Source organism: Pleurodeles waltl, chromosome 6 (genome assembly GCF_031143425.1).
Source record: "Pleurodeles waltl isolate 20211129_DDA chromosome 6, aPleWal1.hap1.20221129, whole genome shotgun sequence".
NCBI lineage: Eukaryota > Metazoa > Chordata > Amphibia > Caudata > Salamandridae > Pleurodeles > Pleurodeles waltl.
The window spans coordinates 668,845,321-668,860,530 of NC_090445.1; the positions used below are offsets into that span (position 1 = coordinate 668,845,321).

The window sequence follows — 15,210 nt, forward strand, 5'->3', positions numbered from 1 at the left end:
GCTAAAGTGCTTGTGTTCTCTCCCCTAAACATGATAACATTGGTTCATACCCATTAGAATATCTAATTTACCTGTAAGTCACCCTGCAGACCAACTTGAACTCCACACACTGAAGTACTCTGGAGTATTCGATGCCCCCTACAGGTGCCCAATCCCCGATCCACTCCCGAGGTGACTAGGGTGACGCTGATGGGATGGAGAGATGCCCAGAGAACCACGGGATGGTAGAGGCGAATTACCCAACAAACCCCACTATAGCACTGTGACCTTCTTGCCGAAGTTGTGGGATTGCAGGGGTTCCAAAAATGGGAAGACATTGGATTCTCTACGCTGGGAGACGTCTGGGAGGGGTCCCACATGAGGTCTTTAGAAGATCTACAAAGGCTCTTCTCACTGAGTAAAGCACAATTTTATAGGTACTTCCAGATACGCCATGCTCTGATGACGCACATGCGAGCTGATGACCGCATCCCAGAGCTCTCCCCTATGGAGGCGAAAGTATTAATGGGTAACCTCGGCAAGGGAGGAGTCTCACTGATATACCGCTCGCTAATATCTAGCACTTCCGGCTCCCTAGGCATGCTTTGACGCAGATGGGAGGAATGGGTGGGGGAAATCGAAGAGGGAGATTGGGAGGAGGCCCTAATGGCACCCAGAGCCCTGACAATATCCGCCAAACTCCGCCTCATACAGTCTTTCTTTCTGCATGCTGCATACATGACTCCTAAGAGATTACACAGAGCGGGCCTCCGCCCCACAGCTGACTGCCCGAAGTGTCCCCAGCCAGAAGCTGACTTCTACCACATGACATGGTCCTGCCCAGTCATAGAGATATATTGGGGAGCAATTGCATCTCAGGTCTCCAGAGTCTTACAGACCGACCTAACACTGGACCCACTCCTGTTCCTACTGGGGATAATGGGGGACACAGACCTAAGAAGAGCAGAACGGACCTTTGTGGGAATAGCATGCCTAGTAGCTAAAAGGGACATAATGACTAAATGGAAGACAGGGACGTCACCGTCCTTAAATAAGTGGAGGCAGGGAATGGACTGGACAGCGGAAGAGGTTGGTGTATGAGGCCAGTGGTAGCCCGGGTAAATACGATAAGATTTGGGGAGGATGGGAGGCCCTGGCGGGACACTAGAGCAAAATGGAGTTCAATAACTTAGATCACTCGCCCTACGGCTGTGCTCATTCCCGGTCTGGTTCCCTGTCCCCACTACGACACTCGCCTGGGATCTTGAAGCATCTACATTTCTGCCACTGACAGATATAGACACTAAGGGCCAAGTCCCCTGGTAGGCCAGACTGATCAATGTCAAACAACTCAAGCACTCATAACACACGTCATTCAACATTCTTTGATAAGAAGCACGAAATAGTCTTTATACTTTATTTTATTGTACCTTAGTCTATCCTATTTGATCCTATCTTGTTCTATTTTATCCTGCCTTTCTTTACTATATTGTATTGTATAATATTGTACTTTATAGGGTTGACACTTGTACACGATGTTATGCTTTATTTTCTTTATTTTCATAAAACAATAAAAACCTCTTTAACAAAAAAAAAAAGAAAAATACCTGTAAGTCCCTAGTAAAGTGCACTAGATGTGTCCAGAGCCTGTAACTTGTGCAACCCACATAAGTAGCCCCTTAACTATGTCTCAGGCCTGCCATTGCAAGACCTGTGTATGCAGTTTTACTGCCGCTTCGACTTGGCATTTAAAACTACTTGCCAAGCCTTAAATTCCCCTTTTGTTACATATGTCACCCCTAAAGTAGGCCATAGGTAACCCTTAGGGCAGGGTGCTATGAATGTAAAACCCAGGACATGGACTTATACGTTTTACATGCCCTGGTAGTGAAAAAACTCCCAAAGTCGTTTTTCACTACTTTCGCTCTTATCATAGGCCAGCAATGGAAATTCCCTTAGAAACTTGTAAGTGGTAAATTCTGATCTGAGTGGAGTAGACTTGTGATATTTGGTATGGTTGGATGTCAAAGCCCAGCTCACCTGAGTTCTTGTTCAGTTCTGATGGAGGTTGAAGACAATCCGACCCCACCCTGAAACTGCTTGTTCCAGCACACTAGTTTTTAACACAGTGCACTAAGAACAGAAGCTCAAGGGTAGGGGGGAAGTGGATAAAATAAAAAAGAGAGACAACACCGTTCTTGCGTTTCCACTGTTGAAGTGCTGCACAAATCTGCGGCCCTTTCTGACTTCTGTAGAAACTGGTGCCTAATGAAACATAAACAAAGAACAGATAAGTGCAACCTATTCCTAAATGGGTTCCTGACTATCCCTTTATTTATTAGAAATTCTCTTCTAAAAGTACCTCTTGGATCCTGGTCTCGAGTTTCCAGGTTTGGAATGTGTTACTGCTCTGGGATGTGCTTTCTATTACTGTAAAGCTTCTAAAACATTAAACAAATACCGTTATCAGAATTACCAATATCAAACATTCATCTTAATATAACTAAAGCCTAAATTCCCAATAGCAGACTCACTTTTCCCATATCTCCAGAATCTTTTGGAAAATAAATACTGTACTTTTACATCAAAATACAGCATGTAATTTGTGCAAGTCCTTGATTTACTGTTTGCCTTGCTGTTAATGGTTTCCACTGTTCGATTCTTAAAAGTTCCATAAAAAAAAAAAAAACAATGTTTGTTTCACAAAGCTCCGCAAGGTATTCTTGCAACAAAGAGCCTGAATCACAATGTTCGTGGAAGGTATCTTGCTTCAAACCGTCCACACACGAATCCAGAAATTGTTGTCAAAGTTCCTTCAGGTAATAAAAAGTTTTGCACTTACTTGTTGCTGGCAAGAGATACTGATCAGTCTAACCTTGTCTTCTTTCTCTTTTGCGGGTTGGTTGTAGGAGAGAGGCTGAGGCAAGGAGGAACCAGAAACCAGAAGAAGGAAGAGCCAGCAGCTGCGCCCATTGAAGCCAATGAAAGTCTGTAGAGAGCAGGAGTGCCAGCGCCGAGGGATCTGTTCTCAGGTAAGCGGGAGGTAGACGAGCACAAGCACTGGGTGAGGCTCGGGGCTGCCTTTTATAGACAGGGCTGGGTGTGGTTCGAAGAGCTGGGTGTGGTTTGAAGGGCTGGGTGTGGTCCTCACATGCTGCACATGTTCTTGAAAGGTGAGCAGAGCTGGGTGTGGTTTGAAGGGCTGGGTGTGGTCCTCACATGCTGCACATGTTCTTGAAAGGTGTGCAGAGTTTCAGTTATTATGCAAATGAGTTGAATTAACACATGGCCTAGGGAGGAGTGTTTTAAAGAAGCCTTGGTAAAAGCAAGGCCCAATGTGTAAACAAAACAGCACATTAAACAACATACACAGAAGCCTAAGGGGGGGGGGAGGTGAGATAACAAGAAAAGGTTTGAATAGTAAGTTTAAAAGGGAGCTATTACAGAACCCACTAGTGCAGTGAGAGGGGACATGCTCTTTGCTGTGCACAAACCCTAACATTGGAATTGTAGTAAGAAATCCTCCTTACTGGTGAAGTTTGATTTTACATTATTATTTCAGAAATTCACTTTTAGAAAGTAGGTATTTCCCTGCACTTACTGCCATCTGTGCCTTACAGTCTATCTTCAGTCCACATCTGGTCTGTCCTGGTTGAGAGCTCCCCTTGTGTATTCCACCCAGACAGCCATAAACAGGACATTCAGCTGCATCTGCATTTGTCTGCATACAGGTGCGCTTTCTTGGGCAGAAAGGGTGGAGGGGCTCTCACTTACACTTCAAAGGGCAATGGCCTGCCCTCACACAAATGACTGATAATCTCCCACAGGGCTCCTGGCAGACAGGGGAACTTGTGCACTTCAAAACCACTCTTTGAAGTTTCCCCTACTTCAAAGGCACATTTGGGTATATATATCTGCTGGGTCAGTGACCCTGCCAAATTAGACACTTCTGGATCTGCAAATGGACTCTGTCAGAGGGACTGCCTGGCTGCCAAAGGGACTCCTCTGGACTGCCTTGCTAGAAGGACTCTGCTTTCCCCACAAGTGCTCTCCAAGAGCTTAGATTGAGCTTGTCTCATGTTCTGAAGTCTCAGAGCCACAAAGACATCACAAAAGAGAAGAAAATACCCATGCATTGGAAAATCGATGCAATGCCTGCTGAAATCGATTCAGGGCCTGCCTTGCGGCTGAAAAAAACACTGCATCGCCTTACGGATCGACAGAGTGCCTGCTCCTTCTTACCAGCGCATCAAGGATTTTTAATGCATCATCCCTGGGCATCAAAATATCCCTGCATTGCAGTGAGGAACCAAGGCTGCGCTCCTGGAAATCGGTGCATCACTTTGCAGTGTGGAAAGAAACAACGTATTGTCTGTGCCGTACCAGAAAATCAGACGCAGTGCTTTATTTTTCAACGCATCTCCTTCTCTGCGGCCCCCAGGCATTGTTATTTTTTACGCATCCCAGGTACTGTGTGTTAAAAGGATAAAACCACTGATTCTTAAGGATTGAGACTCATTTAAACCTTAAAATGTGATATCTTGACTTGTGCATTTTGGATTCTTGCAATTCTGGTCTTATTTATTCAGATAGATATCTGTTTTTCTAAACTTGTGTGGAGTACTTTTTGTGGTGTTTTACACTGTGTTAGTGTATGAGTTATTGCACAAATACTTTACATATTGCCTTCTAAATTAAGCCTGCCTGCTCTGTGCTAAACTACCAGAGGGCGATCACAGGATAATTTAGGTTGTGTAGAGATTTAACCTGACTAGGATTGTGTTCCCTATTTGGACAAGAACGTATACCTCTGCCAACTAGAGACTCAATTTCTAACACTCCTAATAAGGGCACCAACAGAACTGTCCTAAAACATATCTTAAGGGTTGCTGGACGCTCATCGGGTGCTCTTTTTCACTTATCACCTGGTAATTATTCACCACGTGATTGAAAACTTTTCCACCGACCACTAAATAGAAGTAGTGTTGGACTGCCTGGCGGGCACCCTGGCTCCGCCAGGTAGGCCGCCTAGAAAGGGCCATTGTGTGAGCCTTTTTATTGTTCAACCCTGATTCTTTCAGTGCAGGACTGGCCATCCCAACACTGAATAAAGACATTAGCTGAATATCCTCGGATTCGCAATAATGCTTTTATCAATAAACCAAATTATATGCGCCACGCCAGTACACTGAGGTTTTGCTATTAGGCTCTGGCGGTGCCAGTCTGCCATTTACCGGTGAGAGCCAAGAGGGTTCCTGAGGTTTCATCTCTCCAGGGCCAGCGCCTGAAAAATATTCTTCCTTAATTAATTGAGAAGCAGATTGCCTTGCCACAAAAATGCTGTTAAGCAGGCTAATGTGGTTAGCACTGACAGACCAAACCGGTACCAGTCAGAAAGCTCTACGTTGCCAGATGACTTTGACCAGGAAGTGTTGATTTAAGAAGCGATAGCAGCCTGAAACCGATGATACATTTGTAATGAAGCAGCACCCTCTAGCGGTGTATTAACAAGTAAACTCCACAATCAGGTTGTAACTGAGCGAGGAAGTCCTGCAATTAACCGTTTTGCAAGTGTGAGCTGCTGATCTACCCCACACCCTTGTACTGTACTTGCATTTATATAGCGCTTACTACCTGCTTATAGTGGTTAATCCGGTGTCATTGGATATTGTTGGTTATAGGGGTTAGTTTTATGTGAGCAAGCAAACCATTCTATGCATTCACTCTAGGTTTTTTGCGATATGGTAAATTAATAGGAGTTGGGTGTGACCATTAATAGGAGGGCAGGTGGGCTGTCAGTTCATGGTTATACATGGGCTAGAAGGTATTGTTAGGTTGCAGTGACAGAACTTTCACCGAGGAGGAAACTGTGGTGTTTGAACTTAATAGAGGGCAATTAATAAATGGTGCAGTTTTGCAACCATCTTTGACATTAGCAGTTTTATGAGTTTGAACGGATTTTATTGCAACTGTGATTTTGCAGGAATATAATACATCAAGACGGCTATAATCCAAAGTAAGGTTTATAGTGCAATTCAAACCCGGGAACAGGGTTCCTGTAGGTTTAAATCTATTCCTATGCCCAATCACGGAATGCAATTGAAAAGAGCTCTGGCAAAGAGCCCCCATGTGGGGCCCGTTGGACACTGCAGTGCCAGCCCGACAAGGAGCAGGCCCTATGATGAAGCATGACACCCATAGGGTGTGTGAGGGTCTTTGCTTCTACTTAGAGTAGTGCCCATTTCACCTGTGGTTTTCCGTGTGGAACAGTGTACCTGAGCTTTCATACTTCTCTTAGGGAAGCCGTACACTGGACCAGTTATTAATCTTCCTGTCCCTCTTAACTTCTTAATTATGTTATGTATGCCCCCAGAAGAATCTTTCCCTGCTTTCTACTGCTATCCAGGGAAAGAGGAGAAATGGGGGAGCCATACATAACTTGGCCTCTCCTCACTAACCCAAATGTGAAAAACACATACTTTACCTGCCTTACTTAACCAACCCTGAACAACTTCTCTGCCTTCATTCCCCTCCTGCAGATGTGCTTGCTGCTTTCAGTCAAAGCTGACAAGCAGCACTGCAGCTCACAGGCTCTCAGAGAGCCCTGTTATTCTGGAAGACCATTGTTATATAGCAACAGTGGGTAATGGGTATTGTCATAAGATGTTGCTACGTCATAGCAGTGACGTACTGGATTTAGAATTTAGTGCAGGTGTAAACAATAGATGCTTCAAATGAAAGCCATGCATAACAAAAGAAGAAATGTGTATCAACATTAAGAAGCACTCTGGGAGTTGGGAGGGCTCTGGCATGGCCAGGATTCGCCTGGCACTCTGAAGCAGAATGTGTTTGCACTTGGGCCAATCGGACAAAACATATAACCCCTAGCAACAGCAAAGACTTTGATTATTCTCCTCAACCCTGATTTTCTGTCCTAGCCTTCATCTTTACTACTGCTGAAACAAGGGCAGGTGTTGTGCACTTCCATGGTATTTTGGGAGCTTTGTGCCGGTAGAAGCAGTAGATGTAAGTGCTAGGATGTCAAGGTCAGTCTCTGATATCTGGCTGTTGCTGCAGCCCCCTTCTGGGGGTGTGCAGAGGGTCTGGGGCATTAACTAATGTGCCTTCTTCTGTGGCCTGCTCCTTCTTGGTGCCATTGTGTTGGCTTCATGTCTTGGGCGGGCTACCTTAGGGCACCAGACTCCCTGCCATCAGGCTGCTGGGAAGGCAAAAAGTAGCAGCTGGAGGTGCAGACTGCACTCCAGAGAGTGCCTTCTGTGTCTGCTTCTCCTTCTACCGCTAACCACAACATGTATTTTCTGGGAGATCCACCATCCCTGTGTTATTCCACTGAGATTTCCCTTCCAGATCCACTTTCTTTTCAACGTTAGCACCATTTCAGTATTTAACAACTTTTCATTGCTATTCTTGCTGTTATCTACATGTGAATCACACAGCTCTGCCATGTCACGTCAGGTGGCATTTCACCAGGGGGTTCTCACATTTGACCTCATATGCATTCTGCAGGTCATGTCCTACCTGCCAGGCCATTAAGAAGTCAGGGAAAAAGCTAAAGGTTCTCCCCATTCCCTTACCTATCATTGGCAGCCATTTGAAAGGGTGGGCATCAATATTATTAAGTCTCTGGATCCCAAGAATATTTTAGACAATAGATTCATCCCGGTCTTGGTGGATCATTCCACTGGCTACCCACAGGCCATATTTGGGAGGACTGTGACTGCACCTGCAGTGGTCAGGGCCATCATAGGGATTTTTACCCAGGCAGGGTTCCCCAAAGAGGTAGTGTCTGACACACTTCATGTCTGCCTACATGAAGTCGATATGGGATGAGTGTGGACTAATTTATAAATCCTCCACAACATATTGCCCCCAGAACAACTGGCTTGTTGAGAGGTTCAACAAGACCTCTAAGTACATAAATACAGGCTTGTCAGAGCTCTGGAGGCAGAAGTGGGACAATAGCTTACCATACCTTTTTTTGGCTTACAGGGAGGTGCCACAGAATGGGGTTGGTTTCAGTCCCTTTGAGCTCGTGTATGGCCACTCTTTTAAGGGACTTCTCAGTCTTGTGAAGGAGGGGCGGGAGCAGACTCCCAAGAAGCCCCCACCCGGGATATAATTAGCTACACATTAGTTCTGAGGACTCCGATGCAGTGCCTCTGAAAGAAGCCCACTGAGAACCTGGAAGCCAGCCAGGAAGTGACAAATCTCTGGCATGATCAGAAGGCTTTATACTGTACAGAACAGTCGTCACCAAGCTAGCTTTCATTGCCCTGAAGGACTGTTTTAATTTTAAGACATGCCATAATATTATTTAGAGAGAACGAACAGCTAGCAGCACAATGCCCCTTGGAGTAGCAGTGCACTTAATAAGTAACCATTTCATTCATTCAAGTAGTGGAGAAAGAACCCCCTATATATTAGACCTGCTAAGGAGCATGCAGATTTACATATATCAAGTGTCCGCAAGACTCCAAATCTAACAGTTCCAAATGTGGCACAGAACCAACCACTTTTAGAAATGGGGACTTTGGTTGGCAGTCAGGTTACGCCCTGTCCAAGCAAGGACCCTCACTCTAGTCAGGGCAAAGGAGAAACACACCTGGTTAACCCCCACTCACCATCTTGGTAGCTTGACACAAGCAGAAAGGCCTAACCCAGAAGCAATGTGTAAAGTATTTGTACCAACACCCACAGTCATACAATGAAAACACTCCAAAATGAACACCACACCAGTTTAGAAAAATAGGTGACATTTATCTAAATCAAACAAAATCCAAAATACACAAGTTAAGATATGAATTTTCAAAGTAAAAAGAGTCTTACTCCATAAAAAACATGTCAGACAATTTGTGGCTGTGTATAGGCAGTGCGCACATCCAAATTTACTATTGTCCTGGATATCAAAAGTTCATGAAGGTGTGTCAAATTCAGACAGAGTAGAGTGCTCAAGTGGTAGTACACCCAGCCACAGGGTGTGATACGCTGATAACCAAAAGGTCACAGTCCATGTAAGAAAAGAAGAAAACCACGGCACATCAAACAGGATCAAGGTGAGAATGCTTTATTCCTTAGTGACAAATCAGGGCTGAAATCTTCTAGTGTCATCAAACACACTAGATCCATTAGTGTAGGCACACAGTGCTTTCTTCAAATTTGTATAACAACAGCCGACACGTGTTTCGTCATTCTTGACTTTTTCAAGGCTTACTAGCTATGAACTAAGAAGTTGAAATTGAAGAACTCCAATTCGCTACCTGCACTCGGTACTTGACCGCACATACGCTCTACAGACTTACCATGGTCTTTTTCATTTGAACATTTCCATGCTACTATATGTACACTTTGCTGTACATTTCCTGAAATTTTGGAGTTCTTCAATTTCAACTTCTTAGTTCTTAGTTCATAGCTAGTAAGCCTTGAAAAAGTCAAGAATGACGAAACACGTGTCGGCTGTTGTTATACAAATTTGAAGAAAGCACTGTGTGCCTACACTAATGGATCTAGTGTGTTTGATGACACTAGAAGATTTCAGCCCTGATTTGTCACTAAGGAATAAAGCATTCTCACCTTGATCCTGTTTGATGTGCCGTGGTTTTCTTCTTTTCTTCCATAAAACACATAACAAATAAAGTTGCACGGGCGAGCGTGTGTCAGAAAAGCCAGCCATGTGTCGATTCCTTACTCGTAAATGAGGCCGTGTGTTGTTTCTTCTCCGGTCGGGTCGGCAATGCATCATTTTAATCCCTTGCAAAAGACTGATGCATCAATTTCCAGACAGGGCACCTCGGATCTGCACAGGTTCACAATGACTTTGACGCCCAGTGACAATGCATGAGAAATCCGGTTGCACAGTGTTAGAAAACTGCACTGCGTGGGGGTTAGCATTGTTATCAGTAACTGCAAGCAGGTGTTGCGTCTTTTCTGCAGCCGCGATGCGTCGATCTCCCAGCTGTGATGCAGATGGAGCATCAATTTTAGCCGTGAAGCGGGTGGCGCATCGTTTATCAGCCGCATTGCAGATGGTGTCTCGAACATTTCTCAGCACGGTGTTCTGTGCGTGGATTTCAGTCCTTGTTCTACCAACTTCACCTTTCAAGGATGCATGGACTGGATAGGGCACCACTTGGCAGGGCATGAGTCTCAGCAGAGAGTCCAGGTGCTGGCAGAGGAAGTCTTTGATGGTCCTGAGACTTCAAGACAGGAGGCAAGCACTCAGTTCAAGCCCTTGGAGAGTCTTCTCAAGCAGGAATGCACAACAAAGTCCAGTCTTTTTCCCCTTTCACAGGCAGAATCAGCAACTGCAGGACAGCCCAACAACGCACAGTCACAGACAGGGGCAGCACTTCTCTCCAGCTCTTCTTTTTGGCAGAGGTTCCTCTTGGTTCTAGAAGTGATCTAAAGTCTGGGGTTTTGAGTCCACTACTTATACCCCTTTCTGTCTTTGAAGTAGGCAAACTTCAAAGGAAAGCCAGGCCCCAGACACCCACCAGGGGGCTGGAGACTGCACTGTGTGAGGGCAGGCACAGCCCATTCAGGTGTAAGTGGCCACTCTTCCCTCCACTCTAACCCAGATGGCTCATCAGGATATGCAGGCTACACCCCAGCTCCTTTTGTGTCATTGTCTAGAGGGGATTCACAAACAGCCCAACTGTCAGTCTGACCCAAACAGGGAATCCACAAACAGTCAAAGTCACAGAATGGTTTATGCAAGAAAATGTCTACTTTCTAAAAGTGGCATTTTCAAACTAACAATCTTAAAACCAACTTCACTAATAGATGTATTTTTAAATTGTGAGTTCAGAGACCCCAAACCCCAAATTTCTATCTGCTCTCAAAGGGCAACTGCACTTTAAGAATACTTAAAGCAGCCCCCATGTTAACCTGTGAGAGAGATAGGCCTTGCAACAGTGAAAACTAAATTTGGCAGTATTTCACTGTTAGGACATGTCAAACACATCAGTACTTGTTCCACCTTTAAAATACATGCCCCCTGTCCATGGGGCTACCTAAGGCCTACCATACTGGTGCAAGGTTTGGGTCAAATTGGCAGTTTAGAACTGCAACCACAGACACTGCAGTGGCAGCTCTGAGACATGTTTACAGGGCTACTGATGTGGGTGGCACAATCAGTGATGCAGGCCCACTAGTAGCATTTGATTTACAGGCCCTAGGCACCTCTAGTGTACTTTACTAGGGACTTACTAGTAAATCAAATATGCCAATCATGATAAAGCCAATTACACATACCCTTTACACAGAAGCACTTGCACTTTAGCACTAATCAGCAGTGGTAAAGTGCCCAGAGTACCAGAAACAGCAAAAACAGAGTCCAGCACACAGTCAAAACATGAGAAGCAGAGGCAAAAAAGACAGGGGAGACCACGCTAAGGATGCCAGGTCTAACAGCCACGATCACCACAGGACCCAGTTATCAAGCCCAAAAGGGAGCTCTGACTGGTGCTGCCTCTTCAGGGTCACCCTCAGCCTCTGTCATTGATAGGTCTTGGGGTGAGCGGGCATCTTAAATCTGGTCCCAGTTGCAGTAACTGGAATTACGGCCTGGCTCAGCAATCAGTGCACTTGATGAACAGACTTACTAGTTAGCAGGTGAATGCATCCTCTGAATGCTCGCCCATCACTGCCAAACATCCACAGATAGCAGGCTCCACTATTGAGATTTCAGAGCTGGAAAGGCACTCATTCCAGTGACTGCACCCCAAAGCAGGGAAACACATCCATGGAGAGTTCCATGGAAGTTAATCATTCATAACACAGCGTGAAGTAGAGGTCCATAAAATGTATTTAAGAAGGCTACTGTGGATCTGCAAATAACCAGTCATCTTGCTGCATGTTCACAAGAGTCTAGAGACTCAGATTGATGCTGTGAAATTTAGTGCTGATTGATCAAGTGGGGTCCAAGTTATAAGACAGGTGCGGTGGGCAGAAATTGTGTCTCATAATTACAGTATGAAATATTCTCTCCAAAATCTCAGCGTCATTTGGTGGTTTTTCCAACTAAGCACATTTTTGTTTAGCCATTGTTACTGTCCAGTATGCATGTATGAGTTGTAGATATATAAGTTGGACTGGGTGAAACAACAGGCAAATTGAAAACCACAAAGATGCCTTCTGGTTGGCTGAATTTTACTATTTTCAACCAAAACTGATTGTTATTGGTTGGGATTATTTTGATTTGTTTTCATCTCTCTTGTTTACCCTCGCATTTGAAGGCAAACATTGAGATGGTCTCAGATCAAATGAAGGAAAACAAAAGAAATTGATTATTTATCCTTAATAAAAAACATGCTACACTCATCAGAAAAGACTATGACTGGAAAATGTTTTTGCGGCTGCTACTACACAATGTGCACAGTCTGCAGCTATATGCACATTCCAATCACAGGAAAGAGGGCTAGGTAAGCGTCCCTGAACCCCAGGGAGTTTGTCGAGGGTCACAGAAGGGAAGATCCTGCTCTCACAATTGAAAAAAAAATACTTCCTGGCATAGGATGCATGGGCCAAGATGGGAGTTGTGGACCTAATGGATCTGTCGCGGCCCAGGAGATCCAAGAAATCTTGGCATGTGCCACTTCCAAGGTTTTTTCACATGAGCAGATTGTAATTAAAAGATATAGGAAGTCCACGGTGTTACCTTTGCCCATAACTTACTGTGCAATGTCCAACACAATGTACATTGGATTCTAGAGTCACAAGTGCTGAGAGCCCGGTGTGGTAGTGATACCGCCTGCACCTCCCATCTGCATATGGCCGAAGATCATACATAGTGGATTTACCAGGCATGCAGACATACCCTGCGGCCAAAACTGGGGGGCATATTTACAAGCCCCTTGCATCGCTGGTGCATCACGTTTTGCGACGCCCTGACAGCGCATGTTGCAGACCCATATCTACAAGGCCATGCAAAGTCACTTTGCGTAGCTTTTCATTGCCTCATGGAAATAGTGTAAGGCAACGCAAGTCGCTTTGTTGCCTTATACTGCGTGAGGGAGGCATACCATGGGCAATGAGGTGGGTGTTCCACACAACACCCATAGGTTTTGAGGCATTACCAGATTTACAAGAATCTGTAAGCCTGGGAATGCGTCAAAACTGTACGTCTCCCCAGGGCAGGTGCAATGAGGAGAAATATCTTTATTTCTCCTCATTGTTTCCTCTTTCTATGTGCGCTGCATTCTACAAAATGCCTCCCTGGATTGTCCCTTCCTGCACAAAAACAATCCTGCCAACAACGCAGAAACCCTTGCACTATGGTGTAAGGGTGCCTGCGTTGGCGCTAGGCAGCATTGTGTGCACCTGCACAGGGGGCTCTGCCCTACAACAATTCATAGTAAATGTGCCCCTAGATATGCATTCCAAATGCCGCATACTGCGGGTCCCCTAGAAGCATTGTGAGATACAAGGTGTATTTGGATGCCTTGTCTTGCTCTAAAAGCCTATTTCTGGCCAGAGGCTTTGCATAGTGATTTTTTGCTTTGTTCTGGAGCAAATGTGTATTGTTAACGTCGTTGCACAGCACATTGGGGGGACAAAGTCTGTGCACTCAAGTTCTTACTTTTTCTATGAGACAATGTTTAACCTAAGGAAATTATTTAAAAAAGATTTGTTAAATGAACATTGTTGTTCTTTATTCAGAAGAGAAAATGAAAAACAAAATAGAAAAAACAGACGTTGCCCTAAAACAATAGATCAAGGGGTTCATGGTTATAATGGAAGATCTAAATACCACTGAAGTTCGCCTCCTAAATGCACTGCTCATGACTTCGCTCAGATTATCACAGATGACATCATCAGTTTGTTCATAGGTGATAACATAAATTCCAACACCATTAAAATCCTGAGTGGCACCACTGAAGGTGTTTAATGCTTCTACACTCCATAATCAAATGCGTTCAACCTTTGTCTACACTCAGCAGGCTCTGGGGCAGGAAAGAGCCCTCCCTAAGTCATCTTTTGTGTGTAGAAAAAACCCACCGCACACTTGGGTGACCAGCAGACTTTAGGAAAGGGCCTTGGCCACACTGTGTGATCTGCATCTCAATCTCTATACAACAGAGAAACACACAAACATATTTACATTTTGAGCAGCATCGAGATCCACAGATTAAAATGAGAGTTATAGCGAGACAAGGAAGGGGATAAGTCAGGAGAGGGAGTAAGGGTAAAAGAAATTTCCTGATGCAGGTCCTCAGTTCTTTCCCCTGCTTCCTGCTCTACTTGGGGCCTCACCTTCTTTAGTCCTTAGCCAGCTGACTGCAGATGCCTTCAGAATCTCCCATTCTTCATAGCAAGCTTGGCTGGTAGCGTGCAGCCAGACCAGCGCCAGCACTGTCGCCCACACTGAAGCATCCGGGACCTGCGGAGAAACGGTGTTGAGATGAAGAGAATGGAGAAAAGAGAAACCCATGGGTGCGAAATGCATAGGAGAACTTGGGAGAAAGCATACCATATGGGAGGAGCTATATAAATAGACAGCAGGACTGATACAGATAGTAAGTGGGAGAAATGAAGAGAGACGAAAGAAGAGCTGAGGACCGAGGGCTATGACTACAGAAACAAAGTTTGGGAGAACGTGAGACAAAGGAGCAATGAGAGCTAAAGAGAAGGCAAGAGTGAGTGCAAACCAAAGATGGTGGTGCCAGCAGCAGGGTATGGGCGAGCCGTGGCATGAGGGCAATAGAACCCTATGTGCAAGGACAAGAGAGAAACATACAGGAAGCGAGAGCCTGAGGCAAAGGAGAAGGTCAGAGGGTACAGCAGAGGTCTAGAGGAACATAGAGGCTCGGGGGTACCAAAGTCCGAGATTAGGAGAGAAATGGGTCAGGAAAAGCTGATACACACTAGTAGAGACAGATGCTGAGATGGGCAGAGGTTGTATGCATGAGTGTCAGAGCTGGGAGACAGGCCTCCGTCAAGAGATACAGTGCCCAGGAAAGTTGGAAGCAGTGCCCGCACAAGACAGGCAGTTGCCTGGAGAGGTAGAGGTAGGCTCAAGAGGCAGAGGTGAGTTCGGGAGCTTGGGGAGCTTGAGGAGCATGAGGTATCAGGACAGCTAAGCAGTTTGGAGAGCTGAACACAAAAAGTGAGTGACAAAGGCTAAGGATTCTAGAGAGAGGTTAATAGGTAAGTGGTGGAAGACAAAGAGCGGAGAGCTGGAGACAGAGTTTGCTAGAGAAGGCAGATAAGCAG

The 15,210-nt window shown here is 45.2% G+C and overlaps 1 long non-coding RNA gene across 2 annotated transcripts in view; it reads left to right on the forward strand.

The window, feature by feature from the left end:
* The window catches only part of LOC138300134 (uncharacterized), a 350,814-nt gene that overhangs the window by 42,105 nt on the left and 293,499 nt on the right, over window positions 1-15,210 (forward strand). For both annotated transcript variants that reach the window (XR_011204878.1, XR_011204879.1), the window contains exon 2: window positions 2,889-3,011. This is a non-coding gene — a long non-coding RNA (uncharacterized lncRNA). The remainder of the gene's footprint in view (window positions 1-2,888; window positions 3,012-15,210) is intronic.